Here is a 24,737-nt window from a genome sequence, read left to right as displayed (position 1 = left end):
TATCATGAGAATTGACTTTCATGAGAATGGATTGAGACTTCAGCAGTAGACCTGGAGAGAGATGAGGAGGCCTGATTTAGACAGAGCGAGAGGTATCAGCAAACGAGCTCAGAAGGCCCTCCTGGTACCTTCTCCAACTGAGCTAGGAAGGAAGGAAGAGAAGGGAAAAGAAACCCAAAGTTCTTGGAGGCAGCAGTGGGGGGATAGATGTTGACAGGCACTCTTTCTTTTGCCACACTCTACCCAGCACATGCCTCCACCCATCTCTTACCTTGGGGGACAGTGACCATTGGGTTACTTCTCGAGATGTTCTCGGATGTTTGTCTTTACCTCCCCCCTTACCTTGGACATTTATGGTTTGCCAAAGCAGAAGGAACTTGCCTGCAGGCACTTTCCACAATAACCTTTGCTTCCCAAAGTTAAGCACCTGAGCTGTTTATGGTTTATGTTGAGGGGGGGGCTGGAGGATAGGAGAAGGAAGGAGAACCCCAAAGGGGGACATAGGACTGAGGGAGAGTGGGCAATCGTTTCTGTAATTTCCCTGAGCTGCAGTGCCCACACACTCAGCTGAGGAGCCTCAGAGGAGATGACTGTGAGGTCTGCTGCAGACTCCCAGTAGCACCAAGATTTCTATCGCCCAGGAGTGGCAGGGCCAAGGGTTTGGAAACAGGAGGATGTTTCTGCAAAATACACAGCCTGCCAAAGACAAGGGGTCTCCCCTGATCTTGGAGCTGCATTAGCTAGACCCTAGGCCTTGGTATTACAGGAAGGGCTAAGCCTCCCAAAACAAAGGTCGATTTCTTGCCTGCCTGTGGAATGGGAGCTGGGGGCTGAAAAGACTAGGTCAATGCAAATAAACAAAGTAATGCACTCTTTCTTGCACACACTCCTCTCCACTATCTGGGCAGATTCTGGGTCTCAGAGGTCTGAGAGACATGCTGCACATGACACAGATGGAGGAGGGGGGCGGTGTGTATCTTACCCATCAGACTAATAATGGCCACTCCTCTGTCCCCAGGATGCTGGCGGGCTGGATGCTAGGAAGGAGGTGGCTTTCCAAGCTTTCACTTAAAAAATTGCTTATAGGGATTTCCCTGGTGGTCCAGTGGCGAAGACTCCTGTGTTCCCAGTGCGGGGCAGGGAATCCTGGTTTCGATCCCTAGTCAGGGAACTAGATTCCACATGCCACGACTGAGTTCGCATGCCCCAGCTAAAGACCCCCACATGCCGCAACTGAAAGATCCCCATGCCGCAACTAAGACCCGGTGCAGCCAAATAAATAAATATTTTTTTTAAATGTTTATAGGACATGCAAAAATACTAAACACAAGAGGGAGAAGGCCACTGCTCTGGCCTGGGACAACCGCAACTGCTGAGGCAGTGTCGGACCACGGAGAGCCGCGCCTGCGCACTACAGACTCCGAAGCCAGGGCGACCTCAGGGAGGTGGGCGGGGCTGCCCGGGCATCCGGGTCCCTCACCCCGCCCCGCTGCATGAATGAGAGGCCTGGCGCCCGCCCCTCCCCCTCCGGGCCCGCCCCTCGCCGGGGCGCCGCGGGCAGTCTGCCGCTGCCACCTCAGCCGCGCTCGGTGCCGACTGACGCCCGCCGCTCACCGCCCGGAGCTGACGGTCCCACCACGCTCGCCGCCGCCGCTGCCGGCACGACAGAGTAAGTGAGCAAGCGAGGGCCGTCGCCCCGGGTTTGGGGCTTAACGGACTGGGCAGGTCCGGGTTCGGGGTGCTGAGGACACCGTGGGGCCCGCGCCAGCCTCCCCCACTCACACTCCCGGCGCCTCTGCCGGGAGCTGGGAGGGATGGGACAGCGGCCCCAGGCCGGGAGGGGTGCGCAGGAGGGTCCACCCCGAGCCGGAGGGTGAGTCCCGCACAAAGGGAGGCGCGGGGCTGTCACCGGGAGGTCACAGAGGGAATGTTCGCGGAGCCCAGAGCGCTCCGCTAACCCGTGCCGGGTGTCGGGTCCCCGGGCGTGGGAGGCGGCTGGGATGAGCAGAGAGGCAAGGACGAGGATGGCGAGGACGTCTGCCTCCCTGTTGGCGATGGGAATGCGCCTTGGGGGGCGCGGCGTGGCAGTGTTTTCCTGGTCCCCGTCTGCTCCTCCCCTTTCTTTGTGGCGTCTGTCCTGTGCCCGTTTGTCACTGTGTGTAAGCTATGGTCGGGGGTGAGACCTATCGCCTCGGCTTACTCGTTAATGAAAGTCAGGAGCTGGCCTCATATCTGTGAGTGGGGGGCGTGTGTGCTTCCACAGGCCGGAGAATTAAGGAGCCTCTTTTGTTTCCGGAGACCTAATGGTGTGTGTGCCCCCTCTGAAATGAGAGAATCGGAGGTCATTTAAAGGGGTATGAGGAAAAGAGACATATTACTTCATCAGATCTTCACCCAGTTCTGCCTCTGACATTCTTTCAAACAGCATTTCTTTGTTTCTTTCTGTAAAACCAGTGGGTTTTGTTAATTGAAAATATATGTCTATATCCTCAATATATCTGTATATCCAGAACACTTGGTTTTTGGGGTTTAGTTAATGGTCATATACTCTTATGTATGTACATGAGAATACTCTAGTACATATAGAACACTGCTTTTTAGTTAATTGGTAATATGTCTGTATATTGATATACACATATACAGAAGTACTCCGGTATCTCTAGGACACTGTTTTCTCAGCTCCTCAGTACAGGCAGATTTTGTTTCCTCCTGCCTCCCTGTGTAATAAGAAGGTGGTCCAGCAGGTTCTTTCCACCTCCTTGCTTTTTTTCCCCTTAATGCTTTGGCAAAGGGCTTTATAGCATATTACCCTGGCATGCGCCCTTGCTTTGATCTGAATTTTCCCTGTGTTCTGTTGTCTGGTTGTGCAGCCCAGCTCAATGGCTCCTCTTACAGGACTGCTGGAAAACAGATCACCTTTTATCGTCGTCATCCCCAGAGAGAGGAGGAAGCTCTGCAGGTTCCCACAGACTTTGGCTCTGTGGGACGGACTGCCTGACTTTGTTGTCTTGGTGAAGTTGTGAGGAGTCACAGTTGATGTGGACCAATCAAAAAGAAGCAACTGTAATAGCACCAGCTATTCCTTGCTGTTTCTCTTGGACCTTTTTCTCTTTTAAACCAGATTTTATAAGTTTTAGAAGACAGTTGCATTTTCAGTTTCTTTTTTACACTTATAATTTTGCAGAGTGACAGGAAATTAGCTAAACTCTGTTACTATAAGAAACATACTTCCAGGGATTCCCTGATGGCGCAGTGGTTGAGAGTCCACCTGCCAATGCAGGGGACACGGGTTCCTGCCCCGGTCCGGGAAGATCCCACATGCCGTGTAGCGGCTGGGCCCGTGAGCCATGGCCGCTGAGCCTGCGCATCCGGAGCCTGTGCTCCGCAACGGGAGAGGCCACAACAGTGAGAGGCCCGCGTACCGCAAAAAAAAAAAAAAAAAGAAACATACTTCCAAAATATATTTTTCTTATGATCTTTTGATTCAAAATAGCAACGGTAAAAAAAATTAAGGGGAGCTTATTAGAGAATATGAATAGTTGAATTGACTCAGTTTTAAGATTCTCTTTAAGATTATTTTTTAATCACGTATATTTTAATCCCTGGTAGTTTTCAGTGCAAAATGAAAGCTAAACTAAGCAGTCTTCCATAGCATCTGTTTATGTATATTCCATCTGTTAAAAACATTTGCTTTTAATTTGAAGGGGAAATTTTCCATTTGGTTGGAACGGGATCCATTATTCTTGGTAAAAATCTTACCTTATGTTAACATGATCAAATTCTTTTTTTGTAAAAGTAAAAATTAATAAAAGTTGATTTTTCAATTTGGAGAAGTTTTGGTTTTATGATGTAAGATTTAAGTAAAAATTTAATGTAAATGACTTTAACTCAAAATAAGCTAACTTAAAAATGAGGGCTTCATTAACTACATTAAGTAGTGTCACTAATATTGAAGCAACCCCAATAACTTATGAACTGCCTGCATAAGTTTTTGGTTTTCTTTTCTTTTTTTTTTTTAGAAATCCCCTTAAAACAAATCATAAGGGGAAGTCGTAGATAAACAGAGTAGTGTAACCGGAATTATCACTGAAATAGGCTTGCATAGTGCCACAGTATTGTGGAACTTTAATTTTTCAAGAGCGACTTAGCTATTGTTTGTATCAACAAAGGAAACTAAAAACATCCTGGCCTTGTTGTTCAGCATTCTGTTAATCAAAATCTTTACCAACCCATAGTTTAGCATTTTTGTAGTATGATGATTGAAGAAAAATTCCAAAGTAATATCTATATTGTCAAAATAGGTTACATTATTTTAAATGCTGTTTTAGTAATAAATATAATCGTTATATTCATTAGAAATATTAGTATTGTTATGTTAGTGATTGTAATAGTATATATGATGACACTTTGTTACTAAACTGGGATATATTATCCTCCCAGCATTTTCTATCAGTAATTGTTTTCCGGGAATTCCCTTGATGGTCCAATGGTTAGGACTCCGCACTTGCACTGCAGGAGGCACAGTTTCAATCCCTGGTTGGAGAACTAAGATCCTGCATGCAGCATGGCCAAAAAATAATAATAATAATAATAATGTTTTCTGTTTCAAATGGCAGTTTATTCTAAAATCAGTAATAAAGTAACGTCATTATAATGTATTAGCAATTTAAACTATATGAAATTGCCATTTTTTAGATTGGGGAGTAGTCAAAAATCAGTGGTTTCATATGGTTCAATCACTTTGAACTCTTAGCAGTTCTTTCTGGTATTTACCTTTATATTTATTTCATTTTTAATGTTTAAACTGCTATTCCTTGATTTTCCATCTTTGGATATTATCTATGGAGTTTTATTTTGGAAGTTGAGGACTTAGTTGTCCCACACAACCATCCTTCCATCCCCCACTCATATCTATACTTTACAGTTTCCAGTCAAGTCAGTATTCAGTATTTATATGACTGTGACAATGTACCTATAATTCACAGATGAGCCATGTAGGATACGTATTACGTTTTCTTTCTTGTAAAACTTTTTTTTTTTTTTGCGGTAAGCGGGCCTTTCACTGCTGTGGCCTCTCCCGCTGCGGAGCACAGGCTCCGGACGCGCAGGCTCAGCGGCCATGGCTCACGGGCCCAGCCACTCTGCGGCACGTGGGATCTTCCCGGACCGGGGCACCAACCCGTGTCCCCTGCATCGGCAGGCAGACTCTCAACTACTGCGCCACCAGGGAAGCCCTCTTGTACAACTTTTGTTTCTACTGAGTTAAACAACTGCCACTTTTGTTTGTTTTTCATTTGCCTAGTTTTCCTTTTACCAGTCACAAAGTTATCCTCAAATTCTATGACAGAACCTATCGTCTTTCAATATTTTCAGGTAATCTGTTTCATTTCTTTTTCCTAGCTGTTATATAGGACTTCCCTTTTTATCATCTTGTGAATTCTCTTTGCTTTCCTCCTATGTTGGATCCTTGATTTCCTGGATCCTGTGTCTTCCTAATTCTTTAGTAGCTTCCTGAGAAAGGGCATCTACAAACTCTGAAATTCATTCCTGAATTCAGAAGTTGCATATGTGAAAATGTCCTCATTTTACCGTCACACTTGAATGATCGTTTCGCTGGATATTGAACTCTAGATCGAAAATTATTGTCCCTCTTTTGAAGGCTTCTAGTATTACTATTAAGAAGTGCAATGCCATTCTAATCCCCATTTCCCTTTTTCCTCCCACTCTGGAAAACTTTAGGATCTTCTGTTTATCCCTGGTGTTCTGACATTTCATGGTGTTCCTCGAAACATCTTTTTCTTTCCTTTTGCTCGTAAGGGCAGATAATATTTTCTCCAAATACCTATATATATGTACACACAGACATACACACCATCTCACCCAATATGCTATTCATTATCGTGTTGACATGCCTCCATCAAGAGATGTGGTCTTTGTTTCCTCTCCTTGAACCTGTGCAGGCATAAATGCTCCCCAGGATGTTTTGGGTCTTGAGCCAACATCATGGTTTAGGAGTACAGTTGGATGATCAAAAGCAACCACCTTTAATTTTTGTTTTTTACTTTTAAATGGAATCATCAGTTTACTTTTAACTGGAAATATCAGTTAACACCAGAGAAAGTTTCTTCCAGCACTGAAATATAATCACCTCTGGAATCTACACAGCCATCAGTTACATTTTTTAAAAATCTACTTTAGGAAGTGACAGAACCATTTATGACCAAAAAGAAACAATCTATAAGCTTCATGGTTAAATATATCATGACTAAAGACAAACACATTATTGGCAAGAATTTCTGTGATAAGAAGATGGAGGCAAATGGAGTTACATAGACCATGGCTTGTTTGGACATTGTCAGTGACTTAGTGTTTATCTCATGGATACACATTTTTTAATATTTTTTTACCCATGAATTTTTTTCTATTTACAGCTGCTTTATTCCTCATCTAGCTTTCCCATAGGTGCACATAAGTGGTTGAATATTTCTAGACAACTTCAGATTCATGAGCAAAAATCTGTAGTAGACTCTCATCACTGCCCCAAAAAACTACCAGATTCTTAATAAGATTTTTTTGCCTATAATTATTTAATGTCTCCCCAGTCTTTACACTTATGAGCAGCCGACCCCTCCCCATCCCGGTAAGCAGGCCGCATACTTCACTGAGGGTTTAGAAGTTATCAGACAGATACCCCTCATCCTCCCTTCACCAAATCTATAAATCCACCTTCCTTAGGATCCCTGTTTCCTTGCTGTCAGAAGCCAACTTGCCTCCCCACCATATTCCACCTCATAGCTAGTCAAGAACTTGACTTCTGCATTTGTGCCCTCTATCACATCCTCAACAACTTTCCAGGGCACCACCCATGTCAGCATACATACATGCTCTGATATTTCCCATCTTCAAAAACAGAACAAAAAATTACAACGAAACAACTTCCCCCTGACCTTATTATATCCATCCCCTTCTGTTTACCTTCATGGTTAAATGTTTCAAAAGAATAGTCTACATTTCCTCCCTATCTCTTCTGTACTATGTATCACTGTCTGAAATTCTGTTGTTGACTGAATATTTTTGCCTCTTGCCTACGCCCCACACTGGGAAGTCGGCTCCAGGAAAGCAGGGAACTCATCTATCCTGTTTACCACTATGTTCCTAGGACAGCAGTTGACACAAGTACCTACTCAATATATGGGCAAAAAAGGCATAACTGACATTTTTAACCTGGTAGAATAGCTCTTTTTAAAAATTTCTAACAAGAAAATCAATTTTCATTTATTTTTTAAATTATTCTCTACTTTTTGCTACACTTGAAAACTGAAAAATTATAAAGACTGTATTAATGATTGAATTTTACCTATGTTATATTACATTTCATTCTTTCACAAGTATAATTAACATTGGCAGTCTTGCACCTAGATTCTGCAGTCAGACTGATTGGAGTTGAATTCTAGCTCTTTCACTTTTTGCCATGTGACCTTGGGCAGGTTTCCTAACCTGTTTCCTCATCTGCAAGGTAGAAATAAGAATAGCACCCACCTCATATGTTGGTTTTGTGTGTCAAATTAGATAACGTGTAAAATGCTAAACTCAGTACTTGGCATGGCGGTTAATGCAACGAAAAATAATTATAGTTATTGTTTGTATATGCTTCTCTGGTTTCTAATATTTGATCTGACTTGGTCACTGTAATATTTTTGTTTGAAGTACTTATATCTCCTAGAGTATATTGGCTATGAATGTGACTCTCCTGTTTTTAGTTTTGTGGGCTTTTTCTGATTCCTTGCCTCTCTATTCCCCAGATTACCCCACATGACAGATGATCTGCAGTTGACAGATGAGCACCCTATAGCACTTCCCAGCAATTTGGTCATTTGAGAAATCATTTTGGTCACTTGATAAAACATTTTTATTTCAAGCCAAGTTCTGTTCTTTGTTTATTTGGCCTGCCCAGAGGTAAGGCTCCTTCCACGTGTTAATTCATGTTATTCCTCATTAAGTTTTCTTATTTCTGGAAATGGAACTTTTAAAACACCCAGTATGTCATCAACAGATTTTTTTAAAGTAGCCATAAGATACTGTTCTTTTCACTTACTAGCTAGCTGGGAAGATAAATATATGTAGCAATACAAAATCCACTCTAAGGGCCACATTGAGGGATAAAGACAGGCTCTGTAGAAGTTCAAAGTAGGGAGAGTTATGTCCAGCCAGCCTTAAGGGATTCTTAAAAGTTTTCTGCATGTTAAATTATCTATACCCCTTATTATCTGTCTTGATTTTTAATTTTAGAAATTGTTTCTTAAAGTAATTGACTTAGCAGTTACTCTGCCCCTTTCTTTTCTTATCTGGGTAGGCAGTGGAGACTCCTCCAATTATCTGAGCATTTCAAACATCAGAGTGTAGTGTTGGGTAAATTTAGGATTCAAAAAGAATGCCAGATGGTTTGAAAAGAATTGTGAGCACTCCAACTAGTGCAGTCCGTTGAAAGCCAGCTGGCTGAGCCTTGTCTGCTGTGGAGGTGGGAATCAGACGCTTTCTTCAACGCCAGCTGGCCTAGGAACAACTTATCAGTGGCCTTACTTTTGGTTGGCCATGCCTGGGAAAGCCAGCCTGGGCCCTGCACCCGACGTAAGGACAGTATGACACCAGACAGTTGCTCTGCACCTCCATGGTGCTTGAGTTGGAACAAGCCTGAATGGCAAGGAAAGGAAGCTACTTTTTAGATAGCATTACAAGTGAACCTCATGTTAAGTTGTGATTTTGCTCTGAAAAAGTGTAATGAAACTTGAATTTTTATGGATTCAATGCTGTTAGGTGTATTAGTGTTGCTTACTACTATAGTAACTATAGTGAATGTTTTTATATTATAAATAACTTCCAGTTTACCTGCTTTCAGTTGTTCTTGTTTTCATTTATTGACTTTTCTTGAAGTGAGGTTTCCCTCTTCTTTTCATTTTCTTCTTCTTCTAAAGTTTTAGTCATTTGGATTAGTACAAATTTTCATCTTGTCGTAAAGCTTGGTCCTATAAACCAGAGGCTTCTGTAGAACATTAATTATGTGTGTTGTCTTAAAATCTGTGTCTCGGGCTTCCCTGGTGGCGCAGTGGTTGAGTCCGCCTGCCGATGCAGGGCACACGGGTTCGTGCCCCGGTCAGGGAAGATCCCACGTGCCGCGGAGCGGCTGGGCCCGTGAGCCATGGCTGCTGAGCCTGCGCGTCCGGAGCCTGTGCTCCGCAACGGGAGAGGCCACAGCAGTGAGAGGCCCGCGTACCGCAAAAAAAAAAAAAAAAAAAAAAATCTGTGTCTCATTTTGTCTGTTATTTATGTTTTCCTAATTAGACGGGTGTTTGTATCAGATACAGTTCTTCTTTAGGAAACTTAATGTCATAATGTTTAACTGAGAACAAAAGAAGTACAAATATGGCACTGCAAGTATAATGAGCATTCAGTTCATTTGATGACAGTGTTAATAACTTCACCAACAGTCTATCAGTATGCTTTATGTTATCTTAAAATATTTTTTTATTTGGAGATGGAATGGTGCTGCAATACTTGTATGTTAACTTCATCTAGGCAAACCAAAAAATTATAAATTACCTGTGTCTCTTTATTGTTCTCTCCCAATTCTGAGCATGAAAAATTTTGCTCAGTGGTATAAACTTGAAATATCCAAATAGGCTCTTCATCTTGGACTAAAAGAAAGAGTTTGGCAAATAATGAAACACTGAAGTATGAGCTAATATAGTTTATGGAAAATTGGTGGGAAGGTAAATCAAAGGTGTTGGCTTTCATTCTTTTCCTTTAGTGCAAAAGAAATTGCAAAACTTCCTCAGAGATATGTTGGAAATCTCATGCCTTGCTATAATTAAATAAAAATTTTTACTTAAACTTATTGATTGTCCCTGTAAACAGTCCAGAGGAAATTTTGTGGTAGTGAGAAAGATTTTTTTTGTATCATAGAACAGTGTATCAATAGCCAGGGGAAATATTGTACCCAGAAAATCATCTTTCACATTAGCTAACCTATAGTAAAAACCTTTTATGTTAGTATCTTTAAATGTACTGCTTATTTACTCCTTACAGCAACCCTCAAAGGGTTATTTATGGATGATAAAACAAATGGTCAAAGAAGTAACCTGTTCAGGTTCACAAGGTCAGGAGCCAGGTTTAGAACCCAGGCCCTCATTCTCCAACCCACCAAGTGTCTCAGTTGATATTGTCAACTTTCACAAGCTTTTTTTTTTTTTTACATCTTTATTGGAGTATAATTGCTTTACAATGGTGTGCTAGTTTCTGCTTTATAACAAAGTGAATCAGTTATACATATACATATGTTCCCATATCTCTTCCCTCTTGTGTCTCCCTCCCTCCCACCCTCCCTATCCCACCCCTCTAGGTGGTCACAAAGCACCGAGCTGATCTCCCCATGCTATGCAGCTGCTTCCCACTAGCTATCTATTTTACGTTTGGTAATGTGTATATGTCCATGCCTTACTATTCATATGCTATCCTGCAATGGCACTTTTGGATGACTTTTTTTTTTTAGGCCGCACCAAGCAGCTTATGGGATCTTAGTTCCCCAACCAGGATTGAACCTGGGCCACAGCAGTGAAAGCGCCGAGTCCACTGGACTGCCAGGGAGTTCCCTGGAACACTATTGATAAAGGAAATTGAGACCTTTGCAGAAAATGGCTAGAGAATAAGGAGAGATTTGGGGAGCATATATATTTTTTATTTCTTCTGATATTCTTGAAGTAATTAACCATTGCTGAACTACTGCAGTAAATAAAAGTGAGGTAAATAAAAATGACTTGTTAGAATGGGGCAAAGGGGCTGCGTAGTTTTCTAGCATTGCTGTAACAAATTACCACATAATTGATGGCCTGAAACAGTAGAAATTTATTCTCTCACAGTTCTGGAGGCCAGAAGTCTGAAATCAGAGTGTCAGCAGAGCTGCTGCACTCCCTCCAAAAACTAGGAGACAATCCTTCCTTGCTCCTTCCAGCTTTTGGTGGCTCCACACATTCCTTGGCTTTTGGCTGTATAACTACAATCTCTGCTTCCATGTTCACATGGTCTTCTCTTCTTTCTCTCTCTTATAAAGACACTGTCATTGGGTTTAGGGTCCACCTGGATAATCCAAAGCTCACAGCACTCAGTTCAAAATGCAGCTGTGAATTCTGTTTTCTGTGTTTTAGTTTTCTCTATTTCAGTTCACTACCACCATCTATTTAGAACTTCAGAATTATATAAAAGCATGACACAGTTCTGAGGAGAGGAAACAGTTGCATTCCTAAAAGTTTTTTTTAATGTATCCTGTAAAACTGCTTGTTCTTTGCTATGGGTTTTCAGTAGTATAAGCTACCTCAGGAATAAAACTTTATATTTCATAGCTGTCTGACTGTCTTAATCTGTTCTGGCTGCTATAACAAAATACCATAGCCTGGGTATCTTACAAACAGAAATTTCTCATAGTTCTGGAGGCTGGGAAATCCAAGATCAGGGTGGCAGCAGGTTCAGTGTCTGGGGAGGGCCGACTTGCTGGTGCATAGCCGGTACTTCTCACTGTCTTTTGCTATGTCCCCCCATGGTGGAAGGGGTGAAGAAGCCATCTGGGGTCCATTTTTTTTTTTTTTTTTTTTTTTGCGGTACGCAGGCCTCTCACTGCTGTGGCCTCTCCCGTTGCGGAGCACAGGCTCCGGACGCACAGGCTCAGCGGCCAAGGCCCACGGGCCCAGCCGCTCCGCGGCACGTGGGATCCTCCCAGACCGGGGCACAAACCCGTGTCCCCTGCATCGGAAGGTGGACTCTCAACCACTGCGCCACCAGGGAAGCCCTGGGGTCCTTTTTATTGGGGCCACTTGTATAAGGGTACTAATCCCATTCATGAGGGCGACACCCTCATCACTTAATCACTTCTAGATACCATCACATTGGGGATTTGGTTTCAGTATGTGAATTTGGGGAGGACGTGTCATATAGCACAGTCGATAGCACTAACCATATAAAAAGGGAAAATTTATGTTTTCCATATAACTAATTCGATTTCTAAATAAGCAACTGCCACATAAATTTTTTTCATTGATCCATTTATTTTCTACCCAAGATTAATATTACTTAATAGATTTACCTGTACTGTTTTTCAGGGTTCTCTGCTAGTGAGATTCTTCTTTTTAATTTTTTTTTTATTATAAGAAATTGTAAATACACTCAAAAGTAGAAAAATAGTACAACATACGCCCATATGCCCATCACTCAGATTCTACTGTTATCAAGATTTTGCCACATTTGTTTCATTTATCCTTTTTTCTTTTACCTTCTTTGCTGAGGTATTTTAAAGCAAATCCGAGACATTTTTGTACGTGTTTCCTGACATACTTCTATATGCATCTTTTAAAAATAAGAATGTTGTCTTACAGAACCAAAATGCTATTCTCATACCTAATAAAATTAACACTTACTCCTTGGTATCATCTAATAACTAGACCCTATTCACATTTGCCCAGTTGTCTCAAGGATATCTTTTTCAGAGATGGCTTGTTCACACCAGGATTCAAAGTCCACAGATCACATTTGGTCATTTTGTCTCTCATGCCTATTTTGATCTAGGGTAGTTCCTCCTACCTCCCTCTCTCTCCACTTTTTTTGTGTGTCGTGGACTATTTACAGGAACCAGGTCAGTTGTCCTGTGGAACTTCTCGCATTTGGGATTTGTTCACTTAAATCGCAGTGTCAGTTTGTTGCTCTGTTCCCTGTATTTCCTACAAATGGAAGTTAGCTCTAGAGGCTTGATTAAAACAGATTGAAGTTTTTTGGCAAGAAATGCTTAGGAGATGCTTAATGTTGCATCACATCCAGAGGCCTGCTGTGTCTGGCTACCCTACTTCTAGTGATGCTAAAAGACCCCATTGATGATCATGTCAGCGTTCTTTGTGGCAAAATGGTGATTTTCTAATCCTGTCCTCTCTTCCACATTTATTAGCAGTTCTGTAAAGAAGACCTTTATCTTATCAACTAAGACTGTTTGGGGTTACTCTGAAATACATTTTGTATGAGAGACTGCCAAGTAATCTTACACTGTTATGCTCTTGATAAAAGATAATGAGTTTGAATCAGAATAAAAGGAATTGTGTTAATCTTTTGTTTTAGTGAGTGTTACAATGAAATTGAGTACTGTAGTAAAATATGAATGATTGTTTTCCTTTTACAATTGAGAATGTACACTCTAATTGCTCTGAAAGTTTAAGGTAGAGGTAAATGAAAGTCTTTTATAAATTAGAATCAGCAGTGGAGAGGAAAGAGTAATAACTAGAATTTAAAAATTGGAAGGGAATATAGCCAAATTTTTGTAATAACTATAAATGGAATATAACCTTTAAAAATTATGAATCGGGACTTCCCTGGTGGTCCAGTGATTAAGAATCCACCTTCCAATTCAGGGGATGTGAGTTCGATCCCTGGTCAGGGAACTAAGATCCCCCATGCCACGGGGCAACTAAGCCCACACGCCCTGGAGCCCACGTGCCACAGCTAGAGAGCCTGTATGCTGCAACTACTGAGCCCGCACACTCTGGAGCCCATTCACCACAACTAGAGAGCCCACACACCACAGTTACTGAGCCCGCACGCTCTGGAGCCTATGAGCCAAAACTAGAGAGCCTGCACACCGCAACTACTGAGCCCACGTGCTCTGGAGCCCATGTGCCATAACTAGAGAGAAGCCCACGCACTACAATGAAAGATCCCACATACTGCAACGAAGATCTCGCATGCTGCAACTAAGACTCAATGCAGCCAAATAAATAAATAAACATTTTTTAAAATTAAAAAAATGAAAATTATGAATCACTATATTGTATACCTGTAACTTATACAATATTGTACACCAACTGTACTTCAATTTTTTAATTAATTAATTTTTAAAAATTGGGAGATTTCCAGAGTCAGTATGACCCAGCCCCTGAATGTCTAATCCATTCACTCTTCTTAGACTGGGCTTTTCACATATGTATATCCCTAACATATTGTCAGTATTTTTGTGAAATTGTATGTAGACTAAAGAAATCAAGGTGATGTATTATAGAATTAATTATTAAATATTTTTAAAGGCAGGGAGAATTCTTCACTGAATATCATTCTTTTACTTTAAATTGTACTTTATGGGGAAAAAATCCTTTGATCACCATTTCTCATAATACCTCTTGTTTAACCTCATGTCTTCACATTCTTATTCAGTAAAATTACTGAATAAAGTAATGCGAATATAAAGCCCTACTTATTTTTCTTGCTCCATTTTACCTTAAGCCTGTTGTTTTTATTTATCTCCTGAATCTGTGTATTCTGGGGAAAGTAACCTTGATATCAAACGAAAGTTAAACAGGTCAGTGTTCTTAGCTTAGTGACCATCTCTAGAGAGCCTCTAATTGTATTTGAGAAGACCGTTAAATGTATGTGCTATTATGGTTTCTCCATAGGCAAAATCTTGCTATGATTATGCTGTTAATTTTAAAATAATAATACTGTGGGTCTTTTCTGAAAGATAAAGAATGCCTTTATAAAGGGATGCCTCAAAAGACCATAGATAAGATCAATATACTTATTTTTAGTCAGTTGAGCTGATTATTCCTTATCAGAACTCTAAAATGGTTTTAGTGCTGAAAACTATGTTTTCCTACCTATTGAATTAAAACAGATGCTTGTGGAACACCTACTCTATGCAAGTCTTTATACTAGGTGCTGAGTAGTAGGGTTCATTTCACTATTCAGATAAAGAAGATAGGAAGTACGTACTTCTTCCACACCTATTTATGATAAAAATTCTCCAGAAAGTGGGCGTAGAGGGAACCTACCTCAGCATAATAAAGGCCATATATGACAAACCCACGGCTAACATCATTCTCAACAGTGAAAAGCTGAAGGCATTCCCTCTAGGATCAGGAACAAGACAAGGATGCCCACTGTCACCGCTTTATTTATTTATTTATTTATTTATTTATTTATTTTTGACTGTGTCGGGTCTTAATTGCTGCACACAGGACTTTTCGTTGCGGCGTGCGGGCTTTTCTCTAGTTGTGGTGTGTGGACTCCAGAGTGCACCAGCTCAGTAGTTGTGGCATGCGGGCTTCTCTAGTTGTGTATGGACTCTGTAATTGTGGCACGTGGGCTCTCTAGTTGTGGCACAGGGGCTCAGTTGCAGCACGTGGATTTAGTTGCCCCATGGCATGTGGGCAGGGAGTAGTAGTTCCCTGGCCGGGGATCAAACCCGTGTCCCCTGCATTGGAAGGCAGATTATTAACCACTGGACCACCAGGGAAGTCCCCACTGTCACCACTTTTATTCAACATAGTTTTGGAAGTCCTAGCCACAGTCATCAGAGAATAAAAAGAAATAAAAAGAATCCAAATTGGAAAGGAAGGAGTAAAACTGCCACTGTTTGCAGATGACATGATACTATACATAGAAAATCCTATAAGATGCTACCAGAAAACTACTAGAGCTCATCAATGAATTCGGTGAAGTTGCAGGATACAAAATTAATACACATAAATCTCTTGTATTCCTATACACTAACAACAAAATATCAGAAAGAGAAATTAAGGAAACAATCCCACTTCCCATCACATCAAAAAGGATAAAGCACCTAGGAATAAACCTACCTAAGGAGACAAAAGACCTGTACTCTGAAAACTATAAGACGATGATGAACGAAGCCGAAGATGACACAAACAGATGGAAAGATATACCATGTTCTTTGATTGGAAGAATCAATATTGTCAAAATGACTGTACTACCCAAGGCAATCTACAGATTCACTGCAATACCTGTCAAATTACCAGTGGCATTTTTCACAGAACTAGAACAAAAAATCGTTTAATTTGTATGGAAACACAAAAGACCTCGAACAGCCAAAGCAATCCTGAGAAAGAACAATGTAGCTGGAGGAATCACACTCCCTAACTTCAGACTATACTACAAAGCTACAGTCATCAAAACACTATGGTACTGATGCAAGGACAGAAATACAGATCAATGGAACAGGATAGAGAGCCCAGAAATAAACCCATGCACCTATGGTCACTTAATCTACAACAAAGAAGACAAGAATATACAATGGAGAAAAGACAGTTTCTTCAATAAGTGATGCTGGGAAAACTGTACAGCTACATGTAAAAGAATGAAATTGGAACATTCCCTAACACCATACACAAAAATAAACTCAAAATGGATTAAAGACCTATGTGTAAGGCTGGATACTATAAAACTCTTAGAGGAAAACATAGGCAGAACTCTCTTTGACATAAATGGCAGCATTGTCTTCTTTGACCCACCTCCTAGAGTAATGAAAGTAAAAACAAAAATAAACAAATGGGACCTAATTAAACTTAAAAGCTTTTGCACAGCAAAGGAAACCATAAACAAAATGAAAAGATAGTTCACAGAATGGGAGAAAATATTTGCAAAGTGATCAACAAGGGATTAATCTCCAGAATATACAAACAGCTCATGCAGCTCTATATCAAATAAACAAACAACCCAATCAAATAATGGGCAGAAGATCTAAACAGACATTTCTCCAAAGAAGACATACAAAAGCCAAAAAGCACATGTAAAGATGCTCAACACCACTAATTATCAGAGAAATGCAAATCGAAACTACAGTGAGATATCACCTCACACCAGTCAGAATGGCCATCATCAAAAAGTCTACAAACAAATGCTGGAGAGGGTGTGGTGAAAAGACAACCCTCCTCCACTGTTGGTAGCGATATAAATTGGTACAACCACTATGGGTAACAGTATGGAGGTTCCTTAAAAAGCTAAAAACAGAACTACTGTATGATCCAGCAATCCCATTCCTGGGCATATATCTGGAGAAAACCATAATTTGAAAGGATACGTGCACCCCAGTATTCATTGCAGCACTAAATACAATAGCCAAGACATGGAAGCAACCTAAATGTCCATCGACAGAGGAATGGATAAAGAAGGTGTAGTACATATATACGATGGAATATTACTCAACCATTAAAAAAGAATGAAATAATGCCATTTGCAGCAATATGGATGGACCTAGAGATTATCATACTAAGTGAAGTAAGTCAAACATAGAAAGACAAATATATCACTTATATGTGGAATCTAATTTTTTTAAATGACACAAATGAACTTATCTACAAAACATAAACAGACTTACCGATATCAAAAACAAATTTATGGTTAGCAAAGGGGAAAAGGTGGGTGGGGGGTAGGAGGGATAAATCAGGAGTTTGGGATTAATATACATGCACTACTATATATGATAGCTAACTAACAAGGACCTACTGTATAGCACAGGAAACTCTACTCAATATTCTGTGATAACCTTTATGAGAAAAAAAAACCTAAAAAAGAATGAATATACGTATAACTGAATCACTTTGCTGTACACCTGAAACTAACACAACATTGTAAATCAACTACACTCCAATAAATTTTTTTTTAACTATAAAAAAAAAAAAGAACATCTTTTTTTCAAAGAACTCTCTGGGAGTATGTGTTTCAACTGTGTTGACTTCTTGCCCTCATTTAATGCAGCCAGAAGCCCCTGGGCTTGTGCCGTACCATGAAGCCTTTGTCCGGTTCCCCTGTTTTTAAGTGTTGTATGGGCTAGAAAGAGCACAAGGATTAGTGGGGTTGAAGCTCTGCTCTTTATTTTTTTATTTAATTTTTATTTTATATTGGAGTATAGTTGATTTACAATGTTGTGTTAGTTTCAGGTATACAGAAAGTGATTCAGTTATATATATACATATATCCATTCTTTTTCAGATTATTTTCTATATAGATTATTACAGAATGTTGAGTACAGTTCCCTGTGCTATACAATAGGTCCTTGTTGATTAGAAGCTCTGCTGTTCAGAGGCCACAAAGCTTGTATATTCTCCTTTCTTATCTTATGCCAGAAACAAGGGTGGTTTTTGTCTATTTAGGAATATTGCAGTTATTTCATCCAGTATGCTGCTTGGATTTACCATCTTACCTTTATTCATGTCAATAAATATTTACTGAGTATCTTCTAAGTGCCAGGTATTGATTAATCTGAATTTATAGAAATCACACATCTGGTGGGAAGACACTCTTGTTGAATAACTCCACTACATTTAATGAAGTTAAGGGGTACTTCACATCTGGATTTATTAGATCTGAGGTTATAATTTTAATATTCTTTTTCTGACATTTTATGTATTATCTGACTTAAAAGTTTCTGTAAAGCTGAAGAAAATTGGCTCGTCATGAGGAACTTCAGGACTTTCTTCAGGCTAAGAAAACTAACCACAAATGCAGTGAAATCATTGGAGCAGAGGCTGCATTTAGATTTTATTCAGACTAACTTCTAACTCTTGAAAACCTAAGCATATATTTTTGCACAGTAAGTTACAAGTTTATTTTCATACAAGCAAACAAGAAGTAAGGTGATGTAGTGGAAAGCATGTGGGATTTGAGTAAGTTCTGGCCCTACTGTTTGTTAACTGTGTGGCTTTGGTGAACCACTACCTCTCTTAGCCTGAAAAGGGGTAATTATAATGGAATGCTTCAGAGTTATTGAATTTATAATTTAATAACTTCAGAGTTATTGTGAGTGTAGTTTATCTCCTTTAATAAGGTGCTCTCCTAATGATTGTTGTTAGGCAAGGGGTGGGACAATGGAAAGAGTGAACACAAGAGCAATCTTTGCTACATTTCAGTTCTCTCCTTTTTATAAACACGAGACCAGTTATGCCGCCATTTTAACCTGGCTGCCGAGCTGTGGCTGGTTAGAGGTTCCATTCTGGTAGTGGCCAGATGATATAAAAAATTGTTACGACTGAACTGTACTACATACTTTCTTAAATTTTTAGGAGATTCTGGATATGTCGTTTCTGATGGTTATCTTAAGTCAGTTTTCTTCCCCCCGCCTTTTTTTTTTTCAGGAAGTAACTTTTTAAAAAACATTGAGGTATAGTTGATTTACAGTATTATATTACTTTCAGATGTACAACATAGAGATTCAAAAATTTTATAGATTATATACCATTTAAAGTTATTATAAGGACTTCCCTGGTGGCACAGTGGTTAAGAATCCACCTGCCAATGCAGGGGAAATGGGTTCGATCCCTGGACCAGGAATATCCCACATGCTGCGGAGCAACTAAGCCCGTGCACCACAACTACTGAGCCTGTGCTCTAGAGCCCACGAGCCACAACTACTGAAGCCTGCATGCCTAAAGCCTGTGCTCTGCAACAAGATAAGCCACCACATTGAGAAGCCCACGCATTGCAATGAAGAGTAGCCCCTGCTCACCGCAACTAGAGAAAGCCCGCACACAGCAATGAAGACCCAATGCAGCCATAAATAAATAAATAAATAAATAAATATTTTTAAATGATAAAGTTATTATAAAATATTGGCTATACTCCCTGTGCTGTACATTATACCCTTGTACCTTATTTATTTTATACATAGTAGTTTGTACTTCTTAATCCCCTGCCTCTATCTTGCTCCTCCCTGCTTTCCTCTCCCCACTGATAACCACTAGTTCTCTGTATCTGTGCGTCTGTTTCTGTTTTGTTTTGTTCACTAGTTGTATTTTTTTAGATTCCACATATAACTGATAACATACAGTATTTGTCTTTGTCTGATTTATTTCACTTAGCATAGTGCCCTCAAAGTCCATCCCTGTTGTTAGAAATAGCAAGATTTTACTCTTTTTTATGGCTGAGTAATATTCCATTGCATATATATACCACATCTTCTTTATTCATTCATCTGTTGATGGACACTTTAGGTTGCTTCCATATATTAGCTATTGTAAATAATGCTGCTGTGAATGTTGGAGTGCATGTATCTTTTCGAATTGGTGTTTTGGGGGGTTTTTTTGATAAATACCCCAGAGTGGAATTGCTGGATCCTATGGTAGTTCTTTTTTAGTTTTTGGAGAAACCTCCATACTGTTTCGCATAGTGGCTGCACCAATTTGCATTCTCACCATGAGTGTACAGAGATTCCCTTTTCTCCATATCCTCGCCAATATTGTTATTTGCGATCTTTTCGATGATAGCCATTCTGACAGGTGTGAGGTGATACCTCATTGTGGTTTTGATTTACATGTCTCTGATGATTAGCAGTGTTGAACATCTCTTCATGTGCCCATTGGCCATCTGTGTGTCTTCTTTGGAAAAATGTCTGTTCAGGTCTTTTGCCCACTTTTAATTTTTTTATTTGAATTTTATTTTATTTATTTTTTTATACAGCAGGTTCTTATTAGTTATCTATTTTATACATATTAGTGTATATATGTCAATGCCAATCTCCCAATTCATACCACCACCACCACCACCACCACCACCACCACCATCACCCCCACGTTCCCCCCTTGGTATCCATACATTTGTTCTCTACATCTGTGTCTCTATTTCTGCCTTGCAAACCGGTTCATCTGTACCATTTTTCTAGATTCCACATATATACGTTAATATATGATATTTGTTTTTCTCTTTTTGACTTATTTCATTCTGTATGACAGTCTCTAGGTCCATCCACGTCTCTACAAAATGACCCAATTTCATTCCTTTTTGTGGCTGAGTAATACTCCATTGTATATATGTACCACATCTTCTTTATCCATTTGTCTGTTGGTGGGCATTTAGGTTGCTTCCATGACCTGGCTAAATAGTGCTGGTAAATAGTGCTGCAATGAACATTGGGGTGCATGTGTCTTTTTGAATTATGGTTTTCTCCAGGTATATGCCCAGTAGTGGGATTGCTGGGTCATATGGTAATTCTATTTTTTAGTTTTTTAAGGAAACTCCATACTGTTCTCCATAGTGGCCGTATCATTTTACATTCCTACCAACAGTGCAAGAGGGTTCACTTTTCTTCTGCCCATTTTTTAATCAGATTGTTTTTTTGATGTTGAGTTGCACGAGCTATTTTTATATTTTGGATATTAACCCCTTATTGGTCATATCATTTGCAAATATTTCCCCCCATTCAGTAAGTTGTCTTTTTGTTTTGTCATTGGTTTTCTTTGCTGTGCTAAAGTTTTTAAGTTTAATTAGGTCCCACTTGTTTATTTTTGCTTTTGTTTCCTTTGCCTTAGGCGACAGATCCAAAAAAATATTGCTACAATTTATGTCAAAGAGTGTTCTACCTATGTTTTCTTCTAGGATTTTTATGGTTTCCAGTGTTATATTTAGGTCTTTAATTGGTTTTGATTTTATTTTTGTATATGGTGTGAGAAAATGTTCACATTTCATTCTTTTACATGTAGCTGTTCAGTTTTTCCAGCACCACTTTTTGAATAGACTGTATTTTCTCTGTTATATGTTCTTGCCTTCTTTGTCATAGATTAATTGACTGTAAGTGCATGGGTTTATTTTTGAGCTCTCTATTCTGTTCCATTGATCACTGTGTCTGTTTTTGTGCCGGTACTATGCTGTTTTGATTACTGTAGCTTTGTGCTGTAGTCTGAAGTCAGGGAGCACGATACCTCCAGCTCTGCTCTTCTTTCTCAAGATTGCTTTGGCTATTCGGGGTCTTTCGTGTTTCCACACAAATTTTATAATTATTTGTTCTAATTCTGTGAAAAATGCCATTGATATTCTCATAGGGATTGCATTGAATCTGTAGATTGCCTTTGACAGTATGGTCATTTTAACCATATTAATTCTTTCAATCCATGAACATCGTATATCTTTCCACTTGTTTGTGTCGTCTTCAATTTCTTTCATCAGTGTCTTACAGTTTTTTAACTACAGGTCTTTTACCTCCTTAGTTACATTTATTCCTAGGTATTTTATTCTTTTTGATGCAATGGTATATGGTATCATTTTTAATTTCTCTTTCTGATAGTTCTTTGTTAGTGTATAGAAATGCAATAGATTTCTGTGTACTAATTTTGTATCCTGCAGCTTTACCAAATTCGTTGATGAGCTCTAGTAGTCTTCTGGTGGTGTCTTTAGGGTTTTCTATGAATAGTATCATGTCATCTGCAAACAGGGACAGTTTTACTTCTTCCTTTCCAATTTGGATTCTTTTTCTTTTTCTTCTCTGATTGCTGTGGTTAGGACTGCCCACCCCCCTTTTTAATCAGCTTTATTGAGACATAATTTATATCCCATATAGTTCACTCATTTAAATTTTACAATGCAGTGGTTTTTGGTGTATTCACAAAGTTGTGCATCCATTATCATAATCAATTTTAGACCATTTTCGTTATCATTATCCCCAAAAGAAACCCTGCTCCCATAACCATCATTCCCTAATGCTGCCACCATCCCCTCACATACACCATTCCTACCCTTAAGAAATCACTAACATACTCTTTCTCTTTCTATAGATTTGCCTATTCTGGGCTTTCATATAAATGGAATCATACAATATGTGGTCCTTTTTGACTGGCTTCTTTTACCTAGCATGGTCTTTTCAAGATCTATCCACGTTCCCTTTTTGTTACATTAAGATTCTTAGAAGCACACCAACTTATCCTGTAGGAAGAAGAGATAAAGTGACTTTTTTTTTTTTTGTGGCACGCGGGCCTCTCACTGTTGCGACCTCTCCTGCTGCAGAGCCCAAGCTCCAGACATGCAGGCTCAGCGGCCATGGCTCACAGGCCCAGCTGCTCTGCGGCATGTGGGATCTTCCCATAACGGGGCACGAACTCGTGTCCCCTGCATCAGCAGGCAGACTCTCAACCACTGCGCCACCAGGGAAGCCCCAATAAAGTGACTTTTTAAAAATAAAGTTGATTGGTGTCCCATGACTGGTTGTCAGTTACAAATGATTAGAAAAGCCCTATAAACAGTTACTGTGGCTACAAACCAAAGAATGGTGTTTCAATATAAAATGTGGAAAAGATTCATGTGCCAGTATTATTTTTTTTGTTGCATTTATGTACGTTAATAATGTCATGATTATTGGTACATCCCTCAGTACAAGTAATAATAATGTGTAACTCGGGGAAACTAGAGTTACACATTACAATGGGACTATTGTAACTAAAACCATTGCACCACTGTTATTTTTAATTGCTGTTTTCCTCTTGTAACTAATTTTTCTGCTGAGAGTTCTGCATAACTCAGTAATTATTCTGTAATGCCTATGGTTACATGTTACATGCAATTGTCTGTTGTTACATGCTACATTTTTAATTTTTATGTGAGCTTGATGAGCTAAGTGCTAGGTGTTTTATTTGGGGATAACCAATGATTATATGTTAGTATAAGTGAGTTATTAGAAACAAGATACATAGAAGTACAATCCACAGAGCATATTTCCCCCAAGTTTGTGGCTGCAGTTAAAAAAGCCAGGCTTTTGACTTTGAAAAACCCATCCTCTTTGTGCCTCAGGTTCTTCCTCTGCAAAGTGAGTCATTTGGACTACAACACTTAATTAAGGATGATGGTCTTTATGGTTCTGTGAAGATGTATATGTAAATGTATTATTGATGGTTCCAGACTACTTCCTATCAAGAAGATTGCATTGTACTGTGGAATTTCCTGTGTTCTACTTAGTTATCCAATGTGGTGCCATGACAGAAGGCTAATGACATGTCTTAACAAAAATCATATTTTTCTGAACTGGAATTAAGATCCATGATCTGATATTGCAAATGTCTATTAATACAAAATAATTTAAAATAGTACTTATCCAGAACATTTCTATATTAGATAGATGGGTTCAACTGTGAGTAACAAAAAACACAAAACAACAACTGGTTTAAAACAAGATTAAAATTTATTTCTCACTCATGTAAGAGTTGGCACTGATCTGATAGGGAACTTCATGGCATCATGAAGGGAACTTCATGACGTTTTACCAATTATCCCCTTTCCTTCTTAGTACTCTATTCTCCTCTTGAGTGTAAACCATATTCTTATTGAGCAAGATCATGGCATCCACATTACAGGGTGGAGAAAGGGATGAAGCAGAAGGTGGGAGGCACCTTCAGTGCTCTGTTAATCATGATTCCCAGACCCTTCTTTGTGAATCATCATGTGTGAATCCATGAAACATGTGGCCATGCACAGCTGCAAGGAAAGTTGGAAACTGGAGCCATGTGCCCAGCTAAAACTCCTGATTAGAGTGGAAGACAGGGAAAAGAGATATTGGGGGGAAGGTGTCTCTGCTATCTGGATAGGCAAAAAGGAAAACCAAGGAGTGTTTGTTTGCCATTATATCTCTTCCACTAAAGAAGGAAGCTTCTGTGTTTTTAGATGCCAATACTGGTTCTCCAAATGGAACTGTCCTTTTAGAAGAGAAGAGCTGACAGTGTAATAGAAACATCTCAAGAATATGTCATTCTCAGGACTTCCCTGGTGGCTCAGTGGTTAAGAATCTGCCTTCCAGTGCAGGGGAGACGGGTTCAATCCCTGATCTGGGAAGATCCCACATGCCACAGAGCAACTAAGACTGTGCGCCGCAACTACTGAGCCTAGTTCTAGAGCCCACAAGCCACAACTACTGAGCCCATGTGCCACAACTACTGAAGTCTATGCACCAAGAGCCCCTGTTCCACAGGAAGAGAAGCCACCGCAATGAGAAGCCTGCGCACAGCAACGAAGAGTACCCACCGCGTGCAGCAACAAAGACCCGGTGCAGCCAAAAACTAATTAATTAAGTAAGTAAAAATAAATTTAAAAAGAACATGTCATTCTCTTTTCTGTAATTGGTTTAATGCATAAGATCTTCCAAGAGAGAACTGCTAGACATATTTCCT

General features: G+C 39.8%; 1 protein-coding gene across 5 annotated transcripts in view; it reads left to right on the top strand.

Annotated features, from left to right (window-relative positions):
• Window positions 1-1,548: 1,548 nt before the first annotated feature.
• Window positions 1,549-24,737, top strand: part of RNF24 (ring finger protein 24) — a 139,293-nt gene continuing 116,104 nt past the window's right edge. For 2 of the 5 annotated variants that reach the window (XM_079943657.1, XM_079943654.1), the window contains exon 1: window positions 7,578-7,956. The gene's annotated coding sequence lies outside the window, so the exon portion shown is untranslated. Of the gene's footprint in view, window positions 1,670-7,577; window positions 7,957-23,322; window positions 24,639-24,737 lie in introns of those variants that run through there. The other 3 variants (XM_079943656.1, XM_079943653.1, XM_079943655.1) reach the window with 3 other exon arrangements.

The sequence above is a fragment of the Stenella coeruleoalba genome, assembly GCF_951394435.1.
Source record: "Stenella coeruleoalba genome assembly, chromosome: 15".
NCBI lineage: Eukaryota > Metazoa > Chordata > Mammalia > Artiodactyla > Delphinidae > Stenella > Stenella coeruleoalba.
This window is presented reverse-complemented; position numbering and strand designations above follow the sequence as displayed.